The sequence below is a fragment of the Oryctolagus cuniculus genome, chromosome 8 (assembly GCF_964237555.1).
Source record: "Oryctolagus cuniculus chromosome 8, mOryCun1.1, whole genome shotgun sequence".
NCBI classification, from domain to species: Eukaryota; Metazoa; Chordata; class Mammalia; order Lagomorpha; family Leporidae; genus Oryctolagus; species Oryctolagus cuniculus.
Genome location: NC_091439.1, coordinates 75408048 through 75428241, shown reverse-complemented (window position 1 = coordinate 75428241; position 20194 = coordinate 75408048). Strand labels below are relative to the sequence as shown.

At 36.8% G+C, this 20194-nt stretch overlaps 1 long non-coding RNA gene across 1 annotated transcript; it reads right to left on the bottom strand.

Annotated features, from left to right (window-relative positions):
* Window positions 1–3846: 3846 nt before the first annotated feature.
* On the bottom strand, window positions 3847–20160 carry LOC138843536 (uncharacterized). The gene is made up of 3 exons (XR_011378347.1): window positions 16865–20160; window positions 13320–13464; window positions 3847–7244 (listed from the first exon to the last, which is right to left on the bottom strand). It is a non-coding gene; the product is annotated as an uncharacterized lncRNA (long non-coding RNA).
* Window positions 20161–20194: the final 34 nt, after the last annotated feature.

Here is a 20194-nt window from a genome sequence, read left to right as displayed (position 1 = left end):
CTCCTTTTCTGAGTTAAATACCCCATTTTAGCTTATATTATATACATATATTATATATATTCCAACTCTTGTTTTTAATTTTTAGACCAAGTAATTTCCATGAAGCCTGCCTCAGAAACAGTCAAAAAAGTTCTATAAAGAAAGATGGTATTTTTAAAAGAGTATTTATGCTAGATTATAATTTTGTAACACAAACTGTAGCAACAGAAAACAGAAAAAAACATTAGAAAGAAAGGCAGAAATAGATATTTGTGGAAGCAACAGACAAATAGTGGTAATTCTTGCTGGGGGCAAGAATGAGATGAATGTAAGTAGTTGGTTCCTTTCCCATACTCACCGCCCCCTCCCCACCACAGGCACAAGTACAAACTGAACTGTCTTCCTAGGTGACTTTCATCACCACTTTTGCATGCGCCTTTTATGAACCAAACAAGACACTGTTGATTGTTAAACAAACCTTATTTAAGCTCTTCCTGACCTATCAACATCAATGCAAAAAGATCTTTGAAATCATGGTGTTTAAAGGAACTTTCTGTTTTTTTTTTTTTTTAAATGTGCACATGTTTATAACAGATGGAAAAGGAAAACTGGACACTCTGTATGTATTGCAAGAAAGGCATAATAGAATTCACTTAAAATTCTGCTTGTACTCTCAGTAATATAATTTACTCTGACATGATTCAGTGGTCCTCATTTATTGTAATAGTGGCAAAATCAGTCTACGTTGTCATCAGAAAAGTCTCTTCTTTAAGCCATTATATTTAAAATGTATTTTTATATTTTACCTTTAATTGTGATGGAATTTCAACTCAATACTATGTTAGCTCCAAAATCTTTCTAAAGGCAGCAGCTTACTTCTCTGCAATTTCTAGTCCTTTAAAACTACTCATATCAGCTTTGAAATATGTAATTATGCAGGTTTAAAAATCATTTGTAATAATCACATCTCTATCTTGTATTTTAGATATGAATGTAATAACATTCAAACTACATCATTAATATTATTTGAAGTGAATTTCAAAAATCTACATTGCTGTTCCCTTTTTGACTTCAATATTGTCGCCATACAGATCACACAAAGGATTTTTCCCCCTGGAGGCCTGTCTTTAAATTCTACAGCTAGTAGTATTGAAAGGCTTTTGGGGGTAGGGGGAGGGCTGGATTCATAGAGAGAATATAGGTCTAAACAGGAACTCTGGCAGAGAAAAACACCTCCTGTGCATCACAAAAAAACAGTGCCTGATCTCATTTGTACTTGAAGACAACCCACTAAGACCTCTATTGAATAAACAGTGGAGGACTTTAACTGTAATGCTATGAAATTCACTTTGGCTATTTTGATATTTATGGCGATTTCAGTTTCAGTTAGTGTAAAAGGAAAATACACATATATTTATGTAATTAAAAGCTTTTCTAACACATGCAGTGCATCCGTAGGGGGTAAAACAGCTGTCACTTAAGATAGGGAGCTTTAACAACATATAGTGATATGTGAAAAGACTTTTCCCCCCCTTTTAGTGGCTTCAAATACAGTCAAACTCTTTATCTATAATAAGCTGATTTTTAATCAAAGAGTTATGAGGATGATCATATATGTAGAAGGCATTTCCTTTTAGATCCCTCTTCACTGTTTCCAATTGGCTTTTATTTCCCAGTCTTTTCTATGATATTTACATTCAGGTAGCTGAGTCAGCAAAGGGGTTATTAGAACAGACTGGTAATGGAAATGATTTGCTCAGGGACCCCTGGCAGTGAAAGCCTCAGTACAGTGGTGCACAGCTAAATGATTTGCATGCTGGTGGGGTGAGGGTCCCACTGTTCTGTGTTCTGCATTTTCCCCACCTGCTACTTCTGTTCCCGCATATGGAAATAGACTCAGTGAAACATACTATTGAGTTAAGAGTTTTCATACAAACTATTATACCTTCTATGGAACAATACTTTCTGACCTATATAAAAATCCAGAAATAGTCCCCTTCTTGACTCTGAATGTTTTGACCTAAATGTTTTGTTGGATTTTGAATTTTGTCAATGATACCAGAGTGTGCAATGATTGTATCCTGGGATATCACTGCATCTTCAGTTAAAAGGAAATGCTTTTGTTCTGACTTTAGGAATAAATATCTCAATCAAAAGAAAGTGGTCAACAAGCCTTTACAGGGAAACAAACAAAAGAAAAAATAAACTGTCAGAGCATCTGTCTTCCCCTAGACCACTGATCAGACACATTGGCCTATTTTCTGTCCCACCTACATAGAAACAGAATACACTTGTTCCCACTTTAGGGTCTTCACACTTGCTGTAGCTCACACCTCATTCAAATCCCAGTTTAAAGAGAATTTCAAAGAGAATCAGAATCCTCTCCTGTCACACCCAGCCCAAAGAAGACACCTATCACACACTGTGATTTTGATTTCTTCTCCTCATAACATATTCTTGAAATTATCTTACTGGTGTAGCTGTTAACCCATTTGTAGTCTGCCTGCTTCCCTGCTCTGCCACATTTTTTCTACTAATGAGAATGTAATCTCCAAGGAAAGCAAAAACTCTCTCTGCCTTGTCCCCTTTATTTCTTAGAATAGTGACTTAGATCTTAGAATAGTGACTGAGAAATCCCAGGTGTTCAATGAATATTTGTTGAATTCTTGAAAGCATATTACTTAACAAATGTTGTGCTTAGAAAATAAACAAATGTTGTGCTGACAAATTACAAGCAAAAATTGTTTTTACTGTGTGTTTCTATTAGGAAATAATAGAAAAAATATATATGCCTATGTATGTGTGTATATATATTTGTTTGTGTGTATATATGTATATATACACACACACACATATGTATTTGGTGCCTCAGTAGGTTGGAAGAATTTATATTTTCACTGACTCAGCAATTTGGTTTTGCTGCATATAAAATTTTGTTTAATTCATTTATGCATTTTTTTATTAGAAAGAGAGAGAGAGAGAGAGATCCCATTTTCTGGTTCACACTCCAGATGTCTACAACAACAGAGGCTGACCCAGGCCAAAGCCAGAAGCCAAGAGGTCAATATAGGTCTCTCATATGGATGGCAGGGACCCAACTATTTGAACCATCACTTGATGCCCCCCAGAGTGAATACATGTGAACCATAAGTTATCCATGTTCAGGTACTGTGCTAAACATTCACATGCCTTCTCATTTAATTCCTTCAAACATCCAGTGATGGGAAATACTATTACTATTACTACTGTCACTTTTGGAAACTGAAGATTATGAAGTTTAAGTAATTTAACAAAGTTAGTCTTCTGATTGAATGTGGAGGAAGGATTTGATGCCAGTTCTATGGGACCTCAAAACTGGTGATCTTATTTCATTTCATGACCTGTTACTATAACAGCTGCTCTGCTTATACATTTTATTTACAGTGTAGAACCACATTTTTATTTTTCACAAAATATTCCCTCTGTTTAAGCAACATTTACATTCTCTCCAAGTTTTTATTTTCTATTGTTTTGTTGTTGTTGATATAAATATATATACTTAATGTGTTGTACAATGTGAATTAATGCTATAACTAGTACTCAAATGGTACTTTACACTTTGTGTTCCTGTGTGGGTGCAAACTGTTGAAATCTTTACTTAATATATACTAAATTGATCTTCTGTATATAAAGATAATTGAAAATGAATCTTGATGTGAATAGAATGGGAGAGGGAGTGAGAGATGGGAGGGTTGCGGGTGGGAAGGAAGTTATGGGGGGGAAAAGCCTTCATAATCCACAAACTGTACTTTGGAAATTTATATTTATTAAATAAGTTAAAAATAATAAAAAAGATATATACTGTCTAACCTCACTTTTTCTATTTTAAGCAATAGCACATCTTTATTTACAATATGGTTACACCAGGACTAGGTAGTTTGTCTATATGAAAATATGAATACAAAGGGGAAGAATTCAAGGGATGACCTTACTTCTCTGACAACATTAGCATACATTCTATCCTACTGGAAAGCTGTTTCTAAGAATTTGGACTCAGGTTCACAAACACTGGAAATAATTTATAATCATTAATTGGTAACTTAATACTTAGAAATGGAGTCATATGCTATTCTCAAAGAATATGGGTGGTGTTCATCCTGTGTTTTGCTTCATTTCAAAATGTAATAATTTTATAATATCTGCTATGTGAATAAGGCCTTGAATGAAAGCAGGCATTGTGACTACTATAATAAAGAAGAAAAAATAGGAGTGAAAGGGATAAGGACAAGAGCAAGAGAAGATAGGAGTAACAAGAGGATTAGAGGAAGACACAGTAGCAGCTACTGAAAACATAGAAGGCAAAGAAGAAAAATATTAACTTTTGAAAATATTAGTAAATGTTTTTCTTCCTTTGTTGTTATTATTTGAGAGACTGAGAGACAGGCAACCTGACAAAGCTCCCATTCATTGATTAACACTCTAAATACCCACAGTAGCATGCCAGGGCTGGACCAGAATGAAGCCAGGAGCCAGGAACTCAATCCAGGTCTTCCATGTGTTTCACAGGGACCTAACCACTTGAGCCATCACCTGCTGCCTCCCAGCATACATGTATGTAGGAAGCTGGATTTTGGGGCCAGGATTCAAACGTAAGTACTCCAATATGGGGTGCAGGTGTCTTAACTGGCACCTTAACTTCTAAGCTACTAAGCCAAACATGTGCTCCAACATTTTGTTTAACCAAGGAATCCTTTCTTTTGAAAAATGTTACATGAAGGTATTTGTATACTGCTATATATTTTGTTAAAAACATTAAACACCTGCAGTTGCTTGAATTAAATACTTGCGAATAGCTTAATATTTTTAATAGAGAAAAAACAAAGCTGTCTCCCAAAAACGTGTATACTAACATGATTTTCTAGGTTTTATAGAGTATTAAGTGGAAGTACAATTAGGGACATAAATTCATGCAGATTGTTGAGGCATAACTTGCTATTGCCCTGGAGATGTTAAACCGTTCTCATTTTTAATTTATTTGTGTTAATGAACACAAATTTAACATGGTAGCACATTCTACATGCTTCGGCACTTATGTCACCTTTTAAAAAATATCTTCCCAGAAGTAGTTAATAGTCTAGGCTCCAGATGATAGTTTTCCTTGGAGAACACTGAACAATAATACAATAGAACACAGATGTGTCTTCATTAGAAGAAAAATACCAAACTGAATGGATAACATGAGAAGAACGGTCACATGCTCTGTATTGGCAGAACAGGTGAATTATGTTAATGCAAACAACATAGCATTATACTGGATATTACAATGACAAGGAAAGGAGTTGCTCTTTGTGATTAATCTAATGTTATGGATGTAATCTGATCTTATTAAGGCAGGATATTTCTAAAAGATCCAAGTTAATGCCTGAGCCTTATAAATTTAGATAAGAATCACTTTTAAGCAGATCTTCACTGTTTATAACTAATATTCATATGTGTTTATATATACAAAATACACTCCTGAGTCTTCAGAGATTTTGTAGCTTGATATATAAATAACAAAAGTCAAAACACCTTCTCTCTTTAGATGAGTCTTTAGGCCCAGAAATTTCCCCAGTGTGTACTTGCTGTGAGCAGTCAGTAACACCCTGACCTATATTTTGAGGCTGGGTATGAATAAAAATAGAACTGCTTCAAAAAATTTATGACATATAAAAATATTGAGTAAAATATGCATGTAGAACAACCATTTCAACTCAGGAATAATAGTGATTCCATCTAAATTTGTTGGTTGTCTTTAGTTGACTCTAATTGGTGTCTCCCCTATGTAGTAGTTCCAGGATTCACACCATAGAACTTAACCATCCAGCAGTTTTTGTGCAAAACAGCACATCTTCTATTTTTAGTCATTTTACTTGTGTGTGGGATTTAAAAATCAAAAAGTTAATGCTTTTGCAGTCAAGTACTAAATACAAAATTATGTAAATTAGACTTGAAAATTATGTGACTTTCCCCCCATCTATTGAGTCTGAAGAAAAAAATGAAAACAGAAATTACAGAATTGTCATACATTCATGTTCATGGTTTTTAGGAATATGTCTCTACTCTGTCATGTTCCAGGAGCAGAGATTCTCAAGCATATAGCTGGCACAAGATGTTTCATTATGGCCACTTGAATCTGGAAAACATTTAACATGCCTGGGAGATCAATCTCATCTTATTTTAGATTGGTAATAAAACTATAAAAATAATATTTGTAGGTTAAAGACACTCCTACAAATATGAAGTTTATCAAAAGAATACTTCCAAACCCAAGGCATATTTTTAAATTATTTGAATATTGAGATATTAACAAATATTTATTAAACTAAAAAATGGACTAATTATTATGTTACCTCATGTCTAAAAAGGTCTGGATAATAAAGGAAGACACATTTTTTTAGAACACAGGTTAAATATTATTAACTAGTGCCATATAGGCACTAGTTCATGTCCCAGGTGCTCCTCTTCCAATCCAGCTCTCTGCTATGGCCTGGGAAAGCAATAGAAGATGGCCCAAGTCCTTGGGCCTCTGCACCACGTGGTAGACCCTAAAGAAGCTTCTGGCTCCTGGCTTCGGATTGGCACAGCTCTGGCCGTTGTGGCCATTTGGGGAGTGAATCAATGGATAGAAGACCTTTCTCTCTGTCTCTCCCTCTCTGTAATTCTACCTCTCAAATAAAAAATAAATTTTTTAAAAAAGAATCCTTACCTGGTGAATCACCCCTTATATTTGCATTATTATACCTCTGTTGTATAACACACACATTCCATATTGCACCTATCATAATTCTTATAAGGGCTAATAATTGCCTATTTATCATCTTTCCTATAAAACTTTTACCTGTGTAGACTATAATCTTTTTATGGTTTACCCTTTGCCTAGCATATTGCCAATGCTTAATAAAAGTTTGTGAATATTGCATTGAATTTGATATCTAGCTCTCAGATCATACTTTGCCAGTCATTAAATATTTGTGGACTTTGATGATTAATTTTTTTAAAGTTTTTATTTATTTTTATTTATTTCAAAGACAGAGAATCATCCAATCTGTTTAGGGCTCAAATTATTCAACAAAAAAGACACAAGGATAAAATTGCTTACTGTTTGAGCTGGGACATGCATCTTTCCTGTCTTCAGACACACGTTTTCCTGCTTTCAGGCCCTCAGACTTGGAGTGCATTATGCTAATGCCCCGCTTCTCCAGCTTGCAGATGCCAGATCATGGCACTTCTTGGTCTCCATAATCCTGTGGGTCAATTTCCATAATATCTCCCTCCCACTCCCCCCCACCCCACACATACACACACACTGATTCTTGTTTTTTTCTGGAGAGCACTGATTAATTAATAATGGATTGAATGGAATAAATGAATGAATGCCATCTGCTTTTAGAGTCACTGTTAAAACACACTTTCCAGTTACCAAATGTCTTATAAATACTGAAATTTATTAGAAAAAATTCCCATCCAAAAAGCTTTTTAAAATTTTTTCAAAATGGCAAGAATGTGCTTTTCAGAACATCAGTGAGTACAGTGTTGAAACCCTCCCTGTTCCCAAGTTGTACTTACTCTATGTGCTTCTATTGATGATTGTAATATGGCTTTATGCTTTTATCAGTGCTTTATTCTTCACCTAATAAGTATTTTCTGAGGGATACTATATGTAGAACACTCTTGTAGGTATAAGAAAAATATAGGAATATCCATGTCATCAGTATCTTTTATATTAATGGGGAAATAGAAAATAAGCAAGAATATACAGTATCTTCAATATTTTAGCTAATGATATATGCTAAAAAAACAATAAAGCAGGAAAGAGGGCTTTGAGGTGAATGTGAGTCTGCTTGTGGAGTGAAGGTAGTATTTTAGATGCATTGTCCAGGGAAAGCTTCAATAGTGATGGTGGGTGGGGTGGGGGGGAGGGCCAAGTAACTCAAGGCCTGTAGACAATTCTAATGATTTCATGCTCAGTGAGATGGCAGGAAACTGAAGGATGTTGAGTAGAACTGTGGTATGACAAGACTTAGATTTTAACATAATTCTGCCTTCTGTATTGGGAAGATACTGTTAGAAGCAAAAGTGGATGCAGAGAGCAATTATAAGGCTATTGGAGCCAGTGTTGTGGTGCAGCAGGTTAAAGCCCTGGCCTGAAGCGCCGGCATCCCATATGGGCGCTGGTTCTAGTCTCGGCTGCTCCTCTTCAGATCCAGGTCTCTGCTATGGCCTGGAAAAGCAATAGAAGACGGCCCAAGTCCTTGGGCCCCTGTACCCACATGGTAGACCTGGAAGAAGCTCCAGGCTCCTGGCTTTGGATAGGCACAGCTCCAGCTGTTGTGGCCATCTGGGGAGTGAACCAGAAGATGGAAGACCTCTCTCTCTGTCTCTACTTCCCTCTGAAACTGTCTTTTAAATAAATAAAATTAATCTTTAAAAATTATAAGGCAATTATAATAACCAGATGAAAGACGATGGTGGCTTAGATCAGGTCATAGCATATGAAGCTTTGAGAAGTGGTTCTTTATTCTACACAACATGAAGATGAAGACAACAGGATTTTTTGACACTTTAGATGCGTGTAATAAGAGAAAAAGACAAACTGATAATTACCTAAAGATCTTCAACACAGACAACTGGAAAAACAAAGCTGCCTTTGACAGGGCTTGGGAAGACCAACCACATACAGAGCAGAATTTGAAAGGAATACAAGGGGGCTTTTTATATTTTAAGTTTGATATACTTCTTCATAAAGCAGAGATGTCAAATGGCATTTGGATATGAGTTAAGGATTCAGGACTAGAGATCCAAACACGGATGACATCAAAAGCCAAAGAGTACAAAAATTCAGAGATTAAATGAGTTCACTGGAGAAATGAGTGATAGAAAATAGAAGTTTAAATCTTGAGTCTGGGAATACTCTGAAGATGATAGTAATGGATGTGAGTGAAACCCAGGAGAGAAAACTAGAATAGAGAGGGCCATGCATAAAACCAGGAGACTGAGATATCATAGAATCCAAAAATGGAAGAATGGCCTCAAATAGGAGATGGCAGAAGTCATCATGTTAATTCATGATACGGTCACTTTTGGCTCTTACCTTTCCTCACCCCCATATGGAATCCTCAATACTCCTTTCCTTCCTTCTACAAAATATATAGATGTACATTTGTGCTTCATCAGAGAAGCAGAATTATATATGATATGGAATAAGGGATTTATTATAGGGTTAGACCTTGTGTATTTGTGAGAGCTGGGAAGGTGTCTATGGAAGTCTGTTGCTTATGCATATAATGATGAGCTTAAAACATGATGTCAGAAGAGGTGAAAGGAAGAAAAGATATCTCTGGACTGGGTTGGGACAAATTAAATATTTTGGACTCCCAAAGGCACAATCTATCTGGATCTTTCTCTAATCACCTCCATCTCAAAGGTGCAAGTGATAGCAGGAGACCTTGGCACTAATCATAACATAGCTCTGGTCTCATCTGTCCATGCACATTCTCAGAAGATAAAGGCAGAGATCTTGGAGGAGCTGAAGGAGTTTCAGGTATACTGCTGCCCAAGATCCACAAGATGAACTACCAAATCAATAACAAAGAGCATGAGTTGCATCAGCACCTGGTCCACTACCCTGACCTCCAAGATGGAAAAAATGGCTGCTTCGTTTCCTTCTTCTAAATCTTGTGAATATTTCTGGCCAACCCTAATGCACAACCACACAACAAAAGGAATTTTAGAAAACATAGTCCCTGTTTAACTAGCAAAAAGCCACTTCAATCCAGAATTCATCAAAGTGAAATGAGAGCTTATAGTCAACTATTATAATTGTTTATTGATTTCCTTGAAAGTGAGGGGTAACTGCTTATATACTTTTTGGATTGCACATCACATTGTACTCTATTTCCATGGCTGTCATGGGAAGAATTTTTTCCCATCTTAAAATCCCTAAATTTGGCTTGTTTGGCATAAACAAGGTTCTATCAAACTTCTCTGTGATTCTAAAGATATTTTCTAGATACCAACCTTATGACATTGGCAAGAAATTAACATGGTTAATAGGCTCTTGAAATAATCTCATTAATCATGTTCATGAATATGTTTCTCCAGTATAATTAGACTGACTCTCAGTCTCATTTTATCCTGTTTTTCTAGAGCAAGAATAATTAATGTCATTTATGTTTAATTTTTCACATATATATATATATATATATCGACTGTAGAAATGGTTATGTTTTATTTATCTACAAATTTGCTCCATCCAGGACTATTTCATGTTGAAGTTTGGTTTTTGTTCATCTCTTAACATTTTATCATTTCATATTTTTATGTGGTATTTCATTCCTATGATTCAGTCTTTACCAGAAGCAATAATGCACAAAAATCTCACGATATTTTTCTGAGGTGTGACATTTTACTGACAAGTACTTTCAGTCATAAACATGGCCACAAGAAACAGAAAGGGAGAAGAAAACTAAGAACTATTACAAATTGCTGTTATCCCATTCCTGACATCAGTTAAAACTCCAGAAGGCAGGTGAGTTCATTCTGAGGTCTCGCACTTCCTCCTTAGTCTTGACCTGCTGTGTATGCTCTTGTGTCAAACATCCCTACACTGCTTCCCACAACTGATTACTACTTGGTTGAGTTGCTACAACGATGCTTGCAACAGTCAACTTTAAAGTCAGAAAACAAAAGATGAATTATAAAAGATGATTATCAGAGACAAAATATTGCTGATAATTTAAAGGAAAATCAAGTCTCTCAAAGGGATAATGAATAATCATCTCTATTATATACAATTTTCAGAAAATGAAGAATAAGTATATAGTTATATATACCATTTTCTGTCTTACCTAAGCACCCATTATTTTGCTTTTACAGGGCGCTGGAGATATAATAAGAATATTGGTCATCACTCACCACTGGCTTCTATTCTAGTAGAATTTAAAGACTTAATGAATAAGACTTGTGTGATAGAATTCTATGATAAACTCTAATAACTCTCACCCTTGTTTAATCTTTTCCTTTTTAATGTAGTTAGAACACGTTTTTATAATGACTTTTACTTGGATAATTAAGTTATGTTACATGGCACAGCTGACACTAAGATAGGGAGATATTTGAGTGGGCCTAACATAATCACATGACTCCTTTAAAGGCAGAGTGTTCTCTGTGGTTGGTGGACGAGCAGGAATGTTCTAGTACTATTGGTTGAACTCTGTAATTAACACACAATTATTCTTAGGTGTTTAAATTTTAACTGAAAAGTGATCCCTGTTAGGAATTTGGAAAACATTATGTTGAGTGAAATAAGCCAATCCCTAAGGGAAAAATACCGCTTGTTCTCCATGATAGGTGACAACTGAGCACCAAAAAGGAAACCTGTTAAAGTGAAATGAACACTATGAGAAACGGTGACTTGATCAGCCCTCACCCTGACTGTTGATGAGCAGCTTAATATGTTATCCCTCTTAGTATTTTTTTTTGTTTGTTCTACTTAATACTTTTGGTTGAATACTGTAATCAATACACAATTCTTCTTAAGTGCTGAAACTTAACTGAAAAGTGATTGCTGTTAAATATAAGAGTGGGAATAAGAGAGGGAAGAGATGTGCAATTCGGGACATGCTCAAGCTGACTTGCCTCAAACGGTGGAGTTAGAAACACACCAGGGGATTCGAATTCAATCCCATCGAGGTGGCATGTACCAATGCCATCTCACTAGTCCCAGTGATCAATTTCTGTTCACAATTGATCATAACGATAGGACTAAGAACCAAAGGGATCCCATAAACAAGAATAGTGTCTGCAAATACTAGCTGATAGAATAAAAAAGGGAGAGAATGATCCAACATGGACGTGAGATACACAGCAGACCCATAGAATGGCAAATGTCCTAACAGCACTCTGGCCTCAGAATCAGCCCTTAAGGCATGCGGATCCGGCTGAAATGCCCATGAGAGTATTTCAGGCATGGAAAGCCAAGACACCTGGGGGGGGGAAAAAAAACCTAAATGAAAGATCTCCACGAGTGAGGTCCCAGTGGAAAGAATGGGTCATCAAAGAAGGAGGTACCTTTCTCTGAAGGGAGGAGAGAACTTCCACTTTGGCCATGGCCTTGTCTAAATATGATCAGAGTCAGTGAACTCAGGGGGCTTCCATAGCCTTGGCAGCTCATGACAAGAGCCTAGGTTGATTACTGATGCCATAAACAAGAGTGTCAATTTGTTAAGTCAACAACAGGAGTCACTGTGCACTTACTCCTCATGTAGGATCTTTGTCCTTAGTGTGCTGTACATTGAGATTTAATGCTATAACTAGCACTCAAACAGTATTTTTCACTTTATGTTTCTGTGTGGGAGCAAACTGTTGAAATCTTTACTTAATGTATGCTAAACTGACCTTCTGTATATAAAGAGAATCGAAAATGAATCTTGATGTGAATGGAAGGGGAGAGGGAGTGGATAAGGGGAGGGTTGCGGGTGGGAGGGATGTTATGGGGGGGAAGCCATTGTAATCCATAAGCTGTACTTTGGAAATTTATATTCATTAAATAAAAGTTAAAAAAACTGTTTCAGGCATGAGGATTTGAAGTTGCTAGTTGCTATTTCTGGTTGAAGATGGAGCCATCAGGAAACAGAGAACTCAGTGCTACAACTGCCAAGGGACTAAATTTTGTCAATGAAATGAGCATGGAAGTGGATTTGTGGCCCCACAGCCCACAGATTATTTCAGGGTTGTAAGAAGAGGACTAGACATGCCTTGCCAGATTTCTAACCTATAGAACTATGAACTAATAAGCTGACATTTATTTTATTTTATTTTATTTTTTATTTATTTTTATTTTTATTTTTTTGACAGGCAGAGTGGACAGTGAGAGAGAGAGACAGAGAGAAAGGTCTTCCTTTGCCGTTGGTTCACCCTCCAATGGCCGCCGCAGCCAGCGCACTGCAGCTGCTGCACCGCGCTGATCTGATGGCAGGAGCCAGGTACTTCTCCTGGTCTCCCATGGGGTGCAGGGCCCAAGCACTTGGGCCATCTTCCACTGCACTCCCGGGCCACAGCAGAGAGCTGGCCTGGAAGAGGGGCAACCGGGACAGAATCCGGTGCCCCAACCGGGACTAGAACCTGGTGTGCCGGCGCCGCAGGGTGGAGGATTAGCCTAGTGAGCCGTGGCGCCAGCCCCTGAAATTTATTTTAAGCCACTATGTTTGTGATAATGTGTTTTGCAGCAGTAGAACATGAATACATCTTTTTGTTGCACTACATGGATGTCTGGAGTGTATAGATTTAGAGCTGGAGAATTTTCTTCCTAGATGACCTACCTACACGGTTGGCAAATTAGTGCTGGTTCCAGGTGTGGCTTGGATGGTTCTGAGTACTAGCAGCATCAGTTCCTCTTTATGTGAGCCTTTCCACATGCTGATTGTCTCCACTTCAGCAGGTGGCTGGATTCAAAGATCAAGCATCCTAAGAGAACAAGAGCAAAGACGAGCAAATTTATGATCTATTCTAGGAAATTCCACAACATCATTTTCATCATATTCTATTGGTTGAAGCTAACAGAAAAGTCTGCTTAGGTTTAGAAGGAAGGGACATAACCTTTATCATTCAATCAAAAGAGGTTCAACATTAACATTGCAGAAGGTGCACAGGCTAGGATATTTGAGATAGTGATACAATTATATAATATAATGAGTCACTCCGATCTTAATATCGACTTTACATTTTTTTTAAAATGTTAACATTTGAAGTAAAGTTGGAAATGAAAACAGTGAAATAAAAAGCATTGTTATGCCTCAATGGTAGGTTAGGGATATGAATGTGTTTGAATATATAATGCACACATACATAATAAATCCCACAATAACAAATGTCAAGAACACCTGCTAACGTTAACATTAACTAAAATTTCTAGAAAACATTCAGGATGTTAAAAATGGAGACTGAGAGTGAAAATTAAGATTTATTTGAATGTAAATGTACTATTTTAACATTAGTTAATAAGTCATTAACTTGAAATACACTATAGCTTTCTTGAACACCTATTCAAAGTATGTAGCATTAACAATAGTTATATTTCACCTACTATATATTTTGGTTTACTTGATATATAAATGATAATAGAGTGCTGTTATTCATCCAAATATAAAATACAGGCAGCTTTTCTATTACAGACTTAAGTCTGATTTAGATGTTCTTCCCTAGAAAGAAAATAAAATTCAATATTTTTTTATTTATAGAATATAGTCATAAGTACCTATAAAGCAATAATGTTAGCCTTCGGAAGAGTTAGACTACATTAAAATACAGAAAATATTCCTCTTAATCTTCTATACTAGGGTGATTAAAAAATAATTGAATCTCATTACTGACTGAACCAGACATAAGAAAAACACACTTCAATTCATAAAAGCATATGCACTTGTTACTAACATTAAAATTGTGGTCAAATGATGTATGGAGTTGGTAAAATAAAAATGCCTTCTATTTTACATAACTTCATAATGTAGTTTTAACAATATAAGATAGCTTTATATAAATGACAAAAACTAGGGAGTGCATTTTTCACATTTTAATTACAATTCACATGTCTGTATCTCCTGCTGTGATGTTTTGTTAAAAAGAGATCTCATTTGTGAAACTGCCAGTGTAGAAACTGACAGATGGTAAGACCAGTTTCCAACCTGCTATAGTACTGGTTTAATATGGTTAAGATGATTTTGTTAGTATTCTTATTTTACAATGTAACTAAGCACAAGAATATGTTGCCATTACAGATTTATTTCTTCTATTGCTATAATTGAGTCTATTTATATGATTTATATCCAAACTTAGTTTTAGCTTCTTATTTTACCAATATACTGTTTTAGAGATAATTTAACTGATGTCATATTTTAAAATGTGTCAGCTCCTATTTTATGAAATGTCTACAACCAGATAGATGTGTGGAAACAATAATACAACAGTTCAAAAGCACAATTGAAAAAAATCATTCTGATAGGTACAATCCATAGACATCAACAAATTAATCAAGTAACTGGGTTAGTTTGTTTAAGAGCTGAAATCAGGGTAAGTATTCTAACATGAAAATCACCTCATATTAAGTAAAAAATCCTGAAGTTATTTTCTTAATGATCTTATTAGTCACTTTTGAAAATAGAAAGAAAGATAGGAAACTATGCAAAAGGAAAAGTTTCTAATGGTGAATCTGCTTATAAGGATTCATTTGCTTTGTTGATAAACCTTATTTTAATATGGTTTCCTTCCCCCCAAAAATAGTCACAAATTCAGAGAACATTATTGTTGCCAGCTCTTACTTCCTTTCACCACTTCAATTTTATGCTCTCTAAATTAGGTAGCCTCCTGTGGAGACCCAGAATTACCTCAACTGCCAGGTAAGAGACACCTGGCCCCTCCTCTACTTTTCAACCCCTTAGTCCATTGAATGGGCTTAGAATTACATCACTTTGCCAACCTGGGACATTGTAACCCAGATACAAGATGAGTTGCTTGCACTTACTTAATGGTCTTGCTCCCAGGTCTGGCCTACAGTATAAATGCTAGGTGTCTGTGTAGTACCCATATCAAAGACAGCTCATGCAGTGAGTGTTTTGACCTAGTAACCTGGGTTTAGCTTCTGCTTAGGTTTCTGCATGAATAGAGCCTGCTGTCCTGCCACCTGACAGTTTCTGTTGTGAATAGGCAATAAACCAAGTACAGTCAACACCATCAGATTTCTGAAAAAGAATTTTAAGTTCTCTCCTTAAAGATTTATTTTATTTATTAGAAAGTCAAAGTTACAGAGAGAGAGGAAGAAACAGAGAGAGAAGAGAGAGATCTGTCCATCTGCTGGTTCACTACCCAAATGGCTGCAACTGCCGAGTCTGATCCAGACCGAAGCCAGCAGACAGGAGCTCCTTCTGGGTCTCCCATGTGGGTGCAGGGGCTCAAGCACTTGGGCCATCTTCCGCTACTTTCCCAGGCACAGTGGTAGGGAGCTGGATCATGGAGCAGCTGGGACTCCAAAGGGGACTCATATAGGACTCATACCTGCAATGCCAAAACGCCGCCTCCTTAAGTTCTTTCCTACTGTGCCTGTCTACCTGGTAGATTTACCCAATTAAGAGCTTCCTACATTAAGATTGAGTTTTTCTGCGCTCTCTAGACCCAGAACTAAAGCTGAGTCAATCTATACATTGTTACCCCACACTTTCTCATCTTGCCATCAGGTACACATATGCTACTTTCATGTTACAATAGTCAGCACAAAAGGATAATTTACTTCTTTGCTAATATGGAAGAAATCCAGAATGTGAACATCCTATCCACAGTATTCCTTTATACTATTAGTGTCTGAGTCCATTTGATGATGCTGAAACAGTACACCGCAGACTGAGAAATAGGTAAAGAAAAGATACTCACTTTCCACAGTCCTAGAAGCTGAGAAGTGCAACATGGCAGAGGGCATCACATGACAATCAAGCACAAGAGAATGCACAATCAGTTCTCTCTTCCTCTTCTTATAAAGACACTAATCTCATCATAGGGGCCAATCTCACGACCTAATTTAACACTATCTCCCCAATGCCCTGCCAGTTAATACCATCAAAATACGAAAGTGACAATAAAATTTCCAACATAAGAATTTTAGAGGACATCTTCAAACTCTAGCAATTAGGCTGAAGCAAAAAGGGAAGTGGGTGCAGGTGCTTAGTGGTTAAGATGCCTCTTGGTATGCCTGGATCCCACATGCCCATATCACAACGCCTAGGTGTGGGTCCCAGCTTCACTGATTCCATCTTCCTGCTAATGTGTACCTTGGGAGGCAGCCAGTAATGACTCAACTAGTTGGGTTTCAGTCACTCACATGAGATCCAGATTGAATGCCCAGCTTTGGCCTGAACCGGCTCTGACTGATGCAGGCATTTGAAGAGTCAGTCAGCAGATGGGAGATCTCTGTCCTTAAAATAAATAAGAAGAAAAAAAATTTAAAAATGGGACATGTTTTTCATTTAACTTTTTTCATAGTGATTGGATAATCATAACAGATTATGAAGTAAATAAAAGAATGATTTTAAAAAAGCTAAGGAAAAATGGAGATAATTAAAAAAATTTTATGACATTTTATCTACAAACATTGTTTTGTGGATGTATGAAAGCCAATTTACTTTCTGAAATATCTTTTGATTAGTAATGTGGTTGGAAAGAAAAATTATCTCCCTTACCTGCCCTGAGCTCTAATTTTACTTTTTTGGTGTAACTACTGAGGAATTTTTAATTTGGCTCATCACTTCAGTGGGAATTCAGTGCGCATAAGGGGCACATATGTAATTGGCAACCTAATTTTTCTGCTTTCATCAAATGGTGCAATGCCAAATCTTCATTGAACTTGCCAGTTAAATGCACTTGGGAACCAAACAGCAGCAAGCATACAAGAGATGAAAATGAACAAATTGGAAAGACTCATTAGCTGTCTGTTTTCCTATCACAACAAAAATTGAATCATTGAAAGTGTTGCAAAGTGGGAAATTCTACTTGAAACATTAAACAACCTTAAAAGAGAATATTTTATTTACTTCTAAAATGTTGCTTATTATAGTTTATAAATGGAGTTTCTGGTGCAGATTTTTTTCAACAAACACACAACACAGTTAAAATGAATCAACTTCTCTGAAGCATGTGTTTAAGTCCTGTATTTTCTTAAATCCTTCTGGCCTAGAATATATGATTTCTAGTCTTTATCTGGAAAGTAATATTGTCAGAAATTAAACAAAAAATGTTGGCTTTATTTAATACCTTAATGAAAAAAGGCCATTGACAGATTGTCACGGTTCTCACTAATTATGAATGCAATTTGAGAGTGTGAAAATTATAATCAGTTGTGGTTAGAAAAAATGCCCTTGAAATATGTGGCCTAATATATAATTTTTAAGTATGAAATTAAATGAAGAATTAAAGAAATAATTAAAGAATCACAGAAATAAAGAATTAAAGAACAAATGAACTGAGACAGTAAACACAGAAGAATCTTACCCAATATGATTGCACATCATCTTTCAAGAGTGACAAGATTTTTAAAATGTCTATTTATAGTTTTTATATAAATCACACATTTATTCACTAGTTTCAAATGTTCAGTAATATCATTTCTACTAAACCTTTTTCTGCAACCACAGCAGGTTGCACTTATTAAAACGGTGGAGAAAAGTTTCTTAACTTTTTCCATGTATGAGTTCAAGTATATTAAGACTTCTTAAATCCTTATTGGTTCTAAAAAGTGAACACATTGCAAACCTTTCCTGTATTGTAAAAGAAAGGAGGAAGGATGGGAAAAGCCAATGGTTTGTAAATCAGCTTACTTCATACTTATCACAAGCTCTAAAGAAACTATTAAAACTGTTAACCGAGTCAGCAGTTCTGAATGGGAGGCAGTGTAGACAGCAGATTGAGACAAATAGGCATAGTTCAATCTTAGTTTAATCTTAGATTAATGGTATACCCTCCAAATTCTTGATGGTAAAACTGAGAAAATAATAGCTGTCTCATAGGGCACACATTAAATCCAAACATCCTTTGTTAGTATATTCATTTTTCAGCGCTCAAAGAAGCTATAAGGTCCCAGATCTACACATAATTGACATGAATGTACTCTGGTCCCAGCTTTGCTGCCCTTTCTTACCAACACTTTTTTGCATGCCCTCCTTAGGATGTCTTCTTTACAAATATATCTTTATCACACGCTGAAACCACATTAGAGAAGAGATACATCAATATGAAAAGGTAGATCTTGTTGACGCAATATAAGGGGTCAACATACGATGAAACTCTGATATATGGCATGTGAATTGTCAACCTTGCTGCCACCTAACCTTCTAAGTATCTTTCCCATTTAGGTAGAAAAAAATGTTTCCCACAGTTGTCCCTGAAAGTAGAGTTGTCACTAGGCCAAAATATACACCAACCACTATGATTCATTCAAAAACACACCACGTTTTAACCTCCATATAATCACATTTAGATTTTGTAGAAGTCCAGTTAGAGTTCATAGAAACACAGATGCACACAGACACACAGACACACAGATACACACACACACACACACACACACACACACACACACCTTTGAAAGAAGTGAAGATTGCCTGATACCTGGAGCTGTTTCTCATTAAAATGTAGTGTGAGAGGCTCTTGTAATCTTGGTAGAAGGCTAGTAACAGCCATCTAGAGAGGTGGTGTCAGGTGCACACACTATACATTGACAACGTATCAGGGAACTTCAAAAAGCTCGTGCAGAAATGTATTTAAAGGGAAAATTATTTTGGTTGAAAAATTATAAAATCCATGCATTTGTACTATTACCTAGCATATACATGATGGGTTTAAAAAATGGTCCACACACACACACACACAGTTTGATGCACTCCGTATTGCTCGCTAAAGATATAAAAATGGGAGTGGAGATCTATACAGGAGGGTGCATGGAAGAGTTCAAGACCCAGTGCGAACCTGGAAGGAAATGAGGCAATGTCAGGGGAGAGGGGATCAAGGGAAAATAAATTAGGTAAGCAATAGCTTCATGCATCAGAAGTCTTCTCCATCTCGAAACTGGCAAATTTTCTACAGGGGCCATCAATCAAATGATGTCAAATTGGTAGCTGGTTCTGTTTGCAAGGCCTGCGTTGTCATGCACCTTATGTGTAGGAACACAAGTCCCACTCAGTCACATTCACAACGCTTCCATTATCTTACAGAAAAAAAAAAAAATTGATTGTGGCAAATGGTTCCTGAGAGGCCTGACCTGCTTAAAGGAAATAAGCCAGGTTTCTTTCTTGTTACTGTGGAAGGAAGACACTTGTCAGGCTGTGACTGGGGTGGGTGAGGAAGAGGAAAAGAAAGAACCTTCTAATTTCCTCCCTTGCAAGTGGGAGAGGACGAAGCCCACGCGGGTGGCTTGGAGAGAAAGGATACAGTGCATTTCCATGCGCTCGGGACTGTCCCTGTTCTTTCGTCTTGACCGGCCGGTGCACTTGGACTCGACGTCCACAAGGATGGGCTGGGGAGACAGCCAAGTCAGCATGGCCTGCCCGGCCCCGCTTCCCTAAAATGAAAACTCAGCAGCCGGCCGGCAGTGGCAGCGCGCGCGTCGATGCATGAGTATGCGCGCGCGTCGCGGCCGGCGCAGGGGGCCGGGGCCGCC